Source organism: Vicia villosa, linkage group LG3 (genome assembly GCF_029867415.1).
Source record: "Vicia villosa cultivar HV-30 ecotype Madison, WI linkage group LG3, Vvil1.0, whole genome shotgun sequence".
NCBI classification, from domain to species: Eukaryota; Viridiplantae; Streptophyta; class Magnoliopsida; order Fabales; family Fabaceae; genus Vicia; species Vicia villosa.
The window spans coordinates 85,736,592-85,746,227 of record NC_081182.1 but is presented as its reverse complement, the minus strand read 5'-3'; the positions used below and the strand labels follow the sequence as shown (position 1 = coordinate 85,746,227).

Genomic DNA, 9,636 nt, shown 5'->3' with positions numbered 1-9,636 from the left:
AAAAAGTTGTCTCCGGCCAAAGTCTTATGGTATTTTCCTATAATTCCGAGATTTAGACGCATGTATCATAGTGAAACCGATTCAAGACACTTGACTTGGCATGCAGATGAAAGAATTATTGATGGAAAGTTGCGACATCCGGCAGACTCACCACAGTGGATGAAAGTTGATACTGATTATCCTGAATTTGGAAAAGAAGCAAGAAACCTTCGCTTGTCATTGTCTACTGATGGAATGAACCCGCATGGTATTCAAAGTATCTCGCATAGCACATGGCCTGTGATTCTTATGATTTATAACCTACCTCCGTGGCTATGTATGAAGTGTAAGTACATGATGTTATCTATGCTCATTTCTGGGCCTAAACAACCAGGGATGACATAGACGTATACTTGGCACCCTTAATCGAAGATTTAAAGTTTTTGTGGGAGAGCGGTGTGGAGGTTTACGATGGGTATAGGAAAGAAAGTTTCAACTTGAGGGCGATGTTGTTTGGAACAATTAATGATTTTCCAGCATACAGAAATCTATCCGGGTACAGCAATAAAGGTCAAAAAGTGTGTCCTGTTTGTGAAGATGAAGCCGATACGACACGATTGGATCTTAGTCAGAAAAATGTCTTTCTCGGCCATCGTAGATTCTTAAATTCTAATCATCACTACCATGGGTGGAGAAAAGCATTCAATGGAAAGGCCGAACATCGTACAACCCCGCCTTTTTTGTCAGGTGATCAAATTTTTGAAAAGGTGAAAGATGTGAGCACTCAGTTTGGCAAGCCTTTTGCACATTCACTTGTCAAGGGTGGGTGGAAGAAGAAGTCAATTTTTTTTGAACTTTCATATTGGAATTCGTTGTACGTAAGACATTTCCTGGATGTTATGCATATTGAAAAAAATGTATTTGACAGCGTTATAGGTACGTTACTCAATATACAAGGAAAGTCTAAGGATGGCCTTAACATAAGGAAGGACATGGTAAACATGGGAATGAGAACTGAATTGGGACCCGTGACGAAAGGAAGACGAACATATCTGCCACCTGCTGTTTACACTCTATCTAGAAAGGAGAAGAAAACATTGTGTAAGTTCCTCAGTGAAGTTAAAGTTCCAGAAGGCTACTCTTCAGATATTAGAAGACTTGTGTCCATGAAAGACCTCAAGTTAAAGAGTTTGAAGACGCATGATTGCCATGTTATAATGGAACTTTTTTTACCAATAGGTATACGTTTTATTCTGCCAGAAAAAGTAAGAAGCGCAATAACTAAACTGTCTTTTTTCTTCAGGTCAATTTGTAGTAAGGTGATCGATCCCGCGATCTTACCAACATTGCAAAAAGAGATAGTTGTTACTTTATGTGATCTTGAAATGTATTTTCCTCCCTCGTTTTTTGACATAATGGTTCATCTAGTCGTTCATCTTGTGAAAGAGACACAATTGTACGGACCAGCTTATATGAGATGGATGTACCCTGCTGAACGTTATATGAAAATATTAAAAGGGTACGTGAAAAACAGAAGTCGACCGGAGGGTTGTATTGCCAAACGGTACATTGTTGAAGAAGCGGTTGAGTTTTGTACTGATTTTCTGTCAAATGTTCAATCAATTGGACTCCCCAAATCTCATATTGTTGAAAAAAAGAAGGAAAAAGGCTAATTGGAAATAAATTTGTGACAGTATCAATGGTCGAGCGGGATCAAGCGCACTTGTATGTTCTGCACAATGAGATTGAGGTTGAGCCGTATGTTGAAATGCACAAGGTTGTTCTCCGAGATTTAAATCTGAATAGAAATGAGAATTGGATAGTACGAGAGCACAATCGAAGTTTCATACCGTGGTTTAGGGAACATATTTATTCAAAGTATCGTTCAGATCCTACTTCAGTAACAGAAAGGTTGAGATGTTTAGCCTATGTCCCAAGTATAATTGTGTTTTCTTATAGCGCATACGCAATTAATGGATACACATTTTATACCAAAGAACAGGATGACAAAAGTACAATGCAAAATAGTGGTGTTACCTTGGTAGCTGAAGCAATGCACATATCAAGTGCGAATGACTTAAATCCGAAATTTACAAATTTGTCATATTTTGAGGTTATCGAGCGTATTTTGGTGTTTGATTACGCAAAGTTTCAGATTCCTGTATTTGGTTGCAAGTGGGTTGAAAATAATAATGGCATACGAATGGATAAGTCAGGATTTTTGCAAGTGGATCTCAACAGGATGGGGTACAAAGATGAGCCTTTCATTCTAGCCTCTCAAGCTAAACAAGTGTTTTATGTCAATGATCAGACAAGTACGAAATGGTCTATAGTGCTTTTATCAAACAAAATAGTTGATGAAAACATTGGAGATCAAGGTGATATTGGTGTTGGCATTGAATCTTGTACAAGAAACGATCAAAATGAGAATGAATTTTGTACTAGAAATGATCATAATGAGGGTATTTGGATCAATCCAACCGTCCGCGTTGTTAAGAGACGCGTAGAACACAATCCTACCAAGAACAGAAAGAGACGTTAGTGAAAAAGGTAATAGTATACATATTCCGACTAATGTGCTTTATTCAATTTGTACCGATTGTTATATATTCAATTTGTATAGTTTTTTCAATTTGTATTCCGATTGTTACAATACTTATTCAATTTTGGTGCATATTTTCGTTTTGTACATAACTTTTGAACCATGTATCCGTTTGTCGACTTCTTTACATGTAACTATACTATTTTGACAATTCTGGAGCTGCTCATTCACTTATCTTTACATTTCGGGACTGTTTTTTTATCGGTTTTGCTTCTGCCCGTGATCAAAAGTCGGGCTTAGGGTCTGAATTTCGAAAAACCGACTTCATTTTTGAGTCCGTGAGGACGTTTTACCATAGCCATGTAAATTTCGTTCAATTCCGACAACTTTCTTTTTTTTAACGCTTATTCTGATTTCATCGATTTCAATTCCGATTTACTTGTACATGCACAGTTTGACTTCCATTTGACTTGTATAGATTGTTAGCTTATTAATATTGTACTAATGTGCTTTAGTTTGTTTGATACAGGTTCAATGACTAGTAATCAAGAAAACCCACAAGAAAACTCACAAGATAGAGATGCTCCGGATACAAATCCTCCACCCGATACACCATCAAAAGAAGTTGCACGAGGCATCACCATTATGAAGGAAATCATTCGACATAGAGACCAAGGATTAATATATAATTTGGAATGGAATTCTGATAACCAACCAATTGGTCCTAATTCTGCAAAGTTGACAAGCTATATTGGTACACTTGTTCGTTTGCATATTCCAGTCTCCGTAGCTAAATGGAATCTGAAAAGCAAAGAGTTAGGCGAGAAAAAAGACATGATTTGGGACGAGCTTAAGGTATCATATATGGTTGTTGTTATTATCTTGACGATAATTTGATTAAATTACTTATACTAACACATTCTTTGCGTATGTTTGTTTGCAGAGGTCTTTTAACATACCAGATGAGCGTAAACGCTTCATTCTTGGTTTGGTCGGAAAAAGATATAGAGGGTGGAAAGCTTATTTAACAAACACCTATCTTAAGGATAAAGAAGGACACTTTCTTGAAGAGGCCCCGGGACGTCCAAAAAAGTATGAGATCTTCATTGATGAAGAAGATTGGGTTGAGTTTGTAAATCAAAGAGATGAAGCTTTTCGGAAAAGGAGTGCCACAAATAGTGCGAGAGCATCAAAAGTCTCGTATCCATACAAAAAAGGGCGTTTGGGATATACACGCTTAGAGGAAAAAATTGTAAGTAAATAGAAATGCGTTTTAATTAATTGTCTAAATGTGTTTTATTTGACGATTTTATCATTTGTGTCAATGCATAGTTAGAGGAGACGAAAAATGAGTAAGCCTCACTTCCAGTACATGTGTTGTGGAAGGAAGCTCGTGTGGGCAAGAATCGAGTTGTCGATCCCGATGTTTAAAGAGTTTATGCTGAATGTGTAAGTATAACACTGTGTCTTTAATTAAATCAAATATTTTTTAATATATAATTGATTTTTTATCTCCACTAATAATTATTGAAATGTAAATGAATTACAAGAGACCTTGTCGCAATCGGTATCCACCGGTGAGGACCAGGATGATAGGAGCGTACTTAGTAGAGCACTAGATGCTCCTGAGTATCCCGGTCGGGTGAGGGGTAAAGGTCATGGTGTGACTCCAACCTCTTTTTACAAGCATTCTAGGAGAAGAAATCCTACCAATGAAGAAGTGTTGCAAAAATTGCAGGAATTACAAGCACAAGTCTCTGAATTGCAAAGAGATAAAGATATGTATATGAGAGAAAAGTGCAATACTTCATCGGTGAAAGAAACTAGTGATAAAGCTAGTATCAACTGTCAAAGAAAACTTCCTGAGGTAATTATAAAATTTTTTTCCTTACAAATTGTTCTATTTTATTAATGATAATGACTTTATATTTACTATTGGTTTAGGGCATTTCATCTTGCCAACTATACTTATCGTCACCGAATTATCGCCTAGTTGGCAAGGGAAAAGTGCACAACACTTTGGGAGATTTACTTCACCATAGACTGCTCCCGGATGGACACCTGAAAGTATCAGTTGATGTTGTATTAGATCATGATGTGGTGCTACCGGTACCTGACATGGTCTCAGAGACAACATTGATGCGAGATGCAATAGGGTCATTTGTTGCATGGCCCTCGGAGCTCATTATCATTGGTGATGAGGTATATTTAAAACCATTATGAATCATTTAGTTTTCGAATGTCAATTCTGCACCGTTACGTTAATTATTTTTTACATTTTAATTTTAGACTGCTCCTACAAAACCCGCAATTAAGGGTAAAGGGATTTTACAGGAGGAGGAGTCTGTTGCATCACTAAAAGAGGTACATTTAAAATGTTAATATATAATTTGAATCTAAAACTGCATGATTTTATATTTTACCGATTGTTATATGATTTTTAGGCATCTGCTCGGGGGTCACAACAAGTGACACAACAAGTTCGTAGCGTACCACCCAAGGGTCCTCCGAAGCAAGCGGCAAAAAAAGGTGGTGCTTTTGTGCCTCGATACCGGACGACGCTCGAAACACTTGTTGATATCTCCGATTTGAAGGATGGTGCTCTCCGTGAAATCAATATGGATGAAGGTATCTTTGGTATTGAATTCATGTCAAATATTGCACTAGATGACTTGGAAGAGATTTTTACGGATGAACAACTAGGCGTCGCTAATATGCACTCATACATCCGGTAATATTCACTCATCTGATATATTATTTAATTAGTCGAACAATTTATTTACACATTTCAATGAAAATAATCTAATGTTTATTATGTTTTTATTTAAGGTTGTTGTATGATAGAGTGTTGCGCGGGACTGCATTGTCAAACAGATTCCGTTTCGTGTCTTCCGCCCATTGCAGCGGAATGACAATTGCTACGGAACCGGAATCAGTTAGACAGCGCTTAGTCGATAGATTCCTGTCATACCCCAAATTTGTCCTACCCTTTCCGTTTTATCAGGCTTAAGCTTTGCATTTCATCTGCATATCCCCATTAGGTCATCTAACATATCATACATTCATTAATCAATAAAATTGGTATTGGGATCAAGGATCTTGAATTGTTAAGGTTCCATAATGTTTTGAGGTGTACATAGACCGATTCATCTAGTTCTTCTTTGAACATGGAACTGCGGAATCAGGATTTCAATGCCTTATGTATGAGTTTGGTCTTAGGGCTATCTTGAACATCTTTCCTTCAATATTCCGAACTTGATTTTCGTCTGAGGTTATATCCAACAATTAAAAAGGAATTATGGTCGGACAAGAGGAGTATGGGTCATCAATTCGATATTTTGGCTTGTGTGAGTTATAAGGCATACATCATGATACAATTGAAAAAGGGTTGACTCCATCAAAGTTAAAGAGGTGCGCTTATCAGGTGTTTCATTTCAAAATACGAGTAAACTCAAACTTTGAATTCAAGTAATGGCATATGAGGTCAAGTTTGTTTCGATTTATCAAAACTGGTATGCACGCAAGGGTGGGATTTAAGGAGTGCGTGTATGAGTTCTGATCGAGATTCCATCTGAATACAATTCAAGCTGCATGTCGAAGAGGGTTTGTATCATACAAGTTCACCATTCATTCATTCAGAATCTACACATTCAAAGGATCCAAAGTCCATACATACTTAAACATTCATACACTTCATACAAATTTCATTACAAAAAAAAGCATTACATATTTCATGTTCCAATCCATTACAAAATCCATATACTACATAAAAGGAATACACAAGAAAAGTCATGAAAAGTCCACATTTCATTAGCATTGGCCAAATCCATTACATACAAGCTACGTTGAAAATTACACCCAAAAATTATTTTGACTTCTAGTTGACTTTTGGTCAAACAGTTGACCAAAGTCAACACCCTGTCCTAGACCTATCTTCCTTCTGTTCAGCATATTCGTGACTCAACATTAATTTGCTTCAAGTTCTCTTTGTGACCAAGCCATTTCATCAACCTTCATTCTTCAATCCTCCACAAAACCTACTGCATGATTTCTGACTTCATACAAGCCTGCATACAACATACAATTCACATTGGCATACACATGTTAACATAAACCATAAACACCATTCAGCCACAAAGAAGAAAAGAGGAGAGTCCCCTGCATAAAAGACCCACAAACAGTCAAACCATAAAACTACATACTCAAATTCTATCCCCATACTTGGCCAACATTCAAATTCACTAAACCTTTCACTATAAGAATAACTCAGCCCTTCTCACTATTTCCTAGTCAGCATTCAACAGAAAAATTCCCTAAACCAATTTCATTTCTTTTTCTAACCAACTTTTCTAATCTCTTCTAACTGAATTTCAAACTAACTTTGAAACATTCCACCCCTAACTATCCTAACTAACAAAACAGAAATCCATTCTCAAACTACTAACAACCCCTAACCTCTTCAACTAATTCCAATACCCCTAACCAAACTCCAATTGCCAAACAGAATTCTAACAACCATTTAACTAATTGTCATAACAGTTTTCCAGCTCATCAAAAGCATTTGTGACTAATTTTTAAACATCAACTAACATACTCAATTGCTAACTGAAATCCAGCTCAGCATCATACTCCTAACAGAATCACAACAGAAACCTAACCAACAGTTTTACAAACCTATAACTACCAAAATCACCCAAACCCAGCTACCATACCTGCACTCAACAACCCCATGCTCCACATTCCATCTCCTTTTGAGCCTCTTATATGCCCTGCAACACACACAATTCAGTCAAGTATTAATTCATGCAACCAACCACATCACCAAGATAGTTCAGAAGTCAGCAAAGAAAAAGTAACCAAAAACTTCTAACAGCAAACCTTCAAACCTATCCTAACTTCTCATAACTACAAAAACTGTCAACCTCTCAACCATGAGCTAAAAAACTCACTCTCCAATTGCCAAGCTCAGTAACAAGCCTTAACAGAAATTCAAACCAACGTCCAACCACCATAACAGAACCGTAGCATCCATAACCACCTTTTAACTGAACCAACCATCCTAACAGAATTGTGACCAACCTATAACTAACTCCCTAACCTTTAATCTCAACCCTCAGTTTTCATAACAAACTCTCAATCACTCTAACCGAAACTCAATCTTACCATTGAAATTCATAACAGAAAATCATCATCTAACGGCTCTTATCCATCTCCCTTTAACTAACTTCTCCATCATCAACTTCTATATAACCACACCTCATTCATCTTAAAAGCTCTCTGAACCATTCATTCCTACACTTCTTCACGCACCTTAACTCACCATTGATCCACACCTTCATTCTCCATCCAACTCTCATCTCCATCGACTTCACTCCTCCATCTTCTCTCTCGGATCCTCTCTGCACTCCTCTCAATCTCTCACCTCACCTCACTAAGGCCCATGAACCTATAGCTGCCAGAGCCTCATCAATGGAAGCTCTGGACAGTTGAGCTCGGCCTTCAATCCTCGCCTCACGGCAACCTCACCATCTCAGATCATCATCACCCTCAATACTATACTCTCAATCTCTCGCACAGATAACGCCACAGCACAGAAAGGGAAGGAGAAGAAGATAGGAGAAGAAATACTGCAAGAAGCTGGGAAATTCGTGTTATTACCTGAAATCGGAGCTTCCTTTGCCGCTCTTCCCGTTTATTTCGCACCTGAGCTTTCAGAGCCTCGTCTCCGTCTTTCTGATCACCGCCGGAGCATCTCCAGAAGGTAGGTCTCGCCTCCTCCCTTATTCATCCTCTTTTTTGCTTTTCTTGATGCTATGTGGTAGATTTGTGTTCCCTGATTATTTCCCCCATGGTACCGCATCTGTATCCTTCGCTAGTTTCGTTTAATTTCACTTCTCAGAATGCTAGGGTTTTAGGTTTGCTTAGATTTAGGGGAACGAAAAGGGAATCGGAGAAAACTAAGAGCAGATCTAAAGTTGTGAGGTCGGGGAGAAAAAGATGAGGGAAGAAGGTTGGATGATCGGCCGTGCTCCGCCGCCTCCGGCGCGGTGGAGCGATTTCTGGCGTAGGTTTGGTTCGAGAGATGAGAGAGACGAGAGTGAGAGAATGAGAAAGGAACGTGAAGAGTCATAATTTTGACTCTGAGCCCTAGTCCAAAACGCACCGTTTCCATTCATTCTAATCTCGTTTTTTTTATTTTATTTTCATTAAAAATCTGATATAAAATTTGGATAGTATAATAAGCTGGGTCAAACAAGTCTGGGCCGAATTGCACCTCCCCCATAAGGCCCATCGTGCACCATCCTTAAACTCTTGGGCCAATTACTATCTGCGCCTCCCCCCTGGCTTATGGATCACTTTCAAAAATTTTGTATAACAAAAATAGTTTGCCGGGCCAACACCTTTGGGCCCAGCGTTCTACTAATCACACCACTGAGTTCAATCTTACACCCCCCTGACTTCATAAAACTTGTAGATTTTAGGTTTATTTCACAATAGTTTTTTCTATTATTTTTAGTTGATAAAAACATGATAAAACCTTTAATATTTTGTTAGATTTTTAGGTGATCATTGACATTATAAAATTCATAAATAATAGAATTTTTTAGGTTAACTTTGACATTTAATTTCCTTCATAATCAACATTAAAATTTGTTAGATTTTTTAGATAATTTTTGACATTAATCCATTGAATTCTCTTTCATAAAAAGCTCACAAAAATAGTAGTATTTTAGTATAATTTTGCATTAGTACTTGAATTGTTTTTGTAGTCTCTTCCATGCTAGTTTTTGTATAATTGTTGTGTAATTCTTGTTACTTGATTTTGGCCTTATTTTTGGCCTATTTTGTTGATACCGTTTTAATGCTTCTTTTAGAATCTATCCCACGTTAACAATAGGAATTATATAGATTAGAACAACTTAGATTAGAAAATAGGTTTAGTTCCCTTCTCATTCTTTTTCTTTTCAATCTTAAAAAACTTAATAGATACTGATAAAGATCATACCGTTTTCTATTTTCTTAGTAGGAAAGAAACGATTGGGGTGTAGGCCCCGATGTATGTTCTTTCCTACTTAGCGGGAAAGAAATGATTGAGGCGTAGGCCTCGGTGTATT

The 9,636-nt window shown here is 37.4% G+C and overlaps 1 long non-coding RNA gene across 1 annotated transcript; it reads right to left on the bottom strand.

Annotated features, from left to right (window-relative positions):
* Positions 1-6,194: 6,194 nt before the first annotated feature.
* LOC131662115 (uncharacterized) lies at positions 6,195-8,660 on the bottom strand. Its single transcript, XR_009301383.1, has 3 exons — positions 8,180-8,660; positions 7,234-7,290; positions 6,195-6,588 (listed from the first exon to the last, which is right to left on the bottom strand). It is a non-coding gene; the product is annotated as an uncharacterized LOC131662115 (long non-coding RNA).
* Positions 8,661-9,636: the final 976 nt, after the last annotated feature.